This window comes from Anopheles moucheti, assembly GCF_943734755.1.
Source record: "Anopheles moucheti chromosome X unlocalized genomic scaffold, idAnoMoucSN_F20_07 X_unloc_4, whole genome shotgun sequence".
NCBI lineage: Eukaryota > Metazoa > Arthropoda > Insecta > Diptera > Culicidae > Anopheles > Anopheles moucheti.
The window spans coordinates 1,012,501-1,015,000 of record NW_026453548.1 but is presented as its reverse complement, the minus strand read 5'-3'; positions in this window follow the sequence as shown (position 1 = coordinate 1,015,000).

Sequence of the window (2,500 nt, the reverse complement as noted above, 5' to 3'; positions counted from 1 at the left end):
ACTAACGGGCTTGATAGTGCGACTTACGGGCTTGCTTTTCCATGTTTTTCGCATCGAGCTTCGGTTCGTTTCGAATAATTTTGTCCATGTTTTTCGTTTGCTACGAGAGGTTCGGTTCGTTTTCAGTTATCCCTGTGTTCATGGTTTTCGTGAGCTTCGATAGGTTTGGTCCGTGTTTTTGAGTACTCTTGTCCATGATTTTCGTGTGCTTCTTGAGGTTTGGTCCGATTTTCAGTACTCTTGTCCATGCTTTCACATGCTCTGATAGGTAGGTTCGTTCTCAGTTATCCCTGTGTTCATGGTTTTCGTGTGCTTCGATAGGTTTGGTCCGTGTTTTTGAGTACTCTTGTCCATGATTTTCGTTTGCTTCTAGAGGTTTGGTCCGATTTTCAGTACTCTTGTCCATGCTTTCACATGCTCTGATAGGTAGGTTCGTTCTCAGTTATCCCTGTGTTCATGGTTTTCGTGAGCTTCGATAGGTTTGGTCCGTGTTTTTGAGTACTCTTGTCCATGATTTTCGTGTGCTTCTAGAGGTTTGGTCCGATTTTCAGTACTCTTGTCCATGCTTTCACATGCTCTGATAGGTAGGTTCGTTCTCAGTTATCCCTGTGTTCATGGTTTTCGTGTGCTTCCATAGGTTTGGTCCGTGTTTTTGAGTACTCTTGTCCATGATTTTCGTGTGCTTCTAGAGGTTTGGTCCGATTTTCAGTACTCTTGTCCATGCTTTCACATGCTCTGATAGGTAGGTTCGTTCTCAGTTATCCCTGTGTTCATGGTTTTCGTGTGCTTCCATAGGTTTGGTCCGTGTTTTTGAGTACTCTTGTCCATGATTTTCGTGTGCTTCTAGAGGTTTGGTCCGATTTTCAGTACTCTTGTCCATGACTTTCGTTTGCTTCGATTCGTTCACTCCATTACTCTTGTCTGTGGTTTTCGTTTGCTTCGATTCGTTCACTCTATTACTCTTGTCTGTGGTTTTCGTTTGCTTCGATTCGTTCACTCTATTACTCTTGTCTGTGGTTTTCGTTTGCTTCGATTCGTTCAGTCCATTACTCTTGTATGTGATTTTCGTTTGCTTCGATTTGTTCAGTCCATTACTCTTGTATGTGATTTTCGTTTGCTTCGAGTCGTTCAGTCCATTACCCTTGTCTATGATTTTCGTTTGCTTCGAGTCGTTCAGTCCAATACTTACCTTTGTCTATGATTTTCGCTCTAGCCCAGTCGCCCTGCGCTCTGGAAATCACATTCCAACTCTATCACCGATAGTGCTCACACCTTGGAAACCACATTTCACCCGGGGAACCTTAGGGTGGATTTTGAGCCTTTCGGGATTGCGAAACCATCATTTAACACTCTAAACTTAATTTCCGCAATCCCAGACGCACTTTCCATATGGTCTCCAAAAATGCGTGTGAGCTGACCTGGTCCCTTATAATAGGCAATGAACACGATTTTGGAAAAATATTTTTATCAAAATTTTTTGACTCACCGGGTAAAATCGAATTTACTTGGGAAATATGTTCTAGCAGGGGCCCTCCCATACAAAAATTTTTTCTTCTCAAAAATGATTTTCGTTTCACTTTTCATACTCAGGGGAGTCTAAAATTGATGTTTTGAGTCACCGTGAAAAAAAAATTTTTTTGACCCGAGCTTGTGTCGGCGACCCAAAATCGACGCACTTGGGAAAAATGTTCTAGCAGGGGCCCTCCCATACAAAAATTTTTTCTTCTCAAAAATGATTTTCGTTTCACTTTTCATACTCAGGGGAGTCTAAAATTGATGTTTTGAGTCACCGTGAAAAAAAAATTTTTTTGACCCGAGCTTGTGTCGGCGACCCAAAATCGACGCACTTGGGAAAAATGTTCTAGCAGGGGCCCTCCCATACAAAAATTTTTTCTTCTCAAAAATGATTTTCGTTTCACTTTTCATACTCAGGGGAGTCTAAAATTGATGTTTTGAGTCACCGAGAAAAAAAAATTTTTTTGACCCGAGCTTGTGTCGGCGACCCAAAATCGACGCACTTGGGAAAAATGTTCTAGCAGGGGCCCTCCCATACAAAAATTTTTTCTTCTCAAAAATGATTTTCGTTTCACTTTTCATACTCAGGGGAGTCTAAAATTGATGTTTTGAGTCACCGTGAAAAAAAAATTTTTTTGACCCGAGCTTGTGTCGGCGACCCAAAATCGACGCACTTGGGAAAAATGTTCTAGCAGGGGCCCTCCCATACAAAAATTTTTTCTTCTCAAAAATGATTTTCGTTTCACTTTTCATACTCAGGGGAGTCTAAAATTGATGTTTTGAGTCACCGTGAAAAAAAAATTTTTTTGACCCGAGCTTGTGTCGGCGACCCAAAATCGACGCACTTGGGAAATATGTTCTAGCAGGGGCCCTCCCATACAAAAATTTTTTTTTGACTCACCGGGTAAAATGGTCGCACTTGGTAAAAATGTTCTAGCAGGGGCCCTCCCATACAAAAAATTTTTATTTCTCAAATCGATCCGTG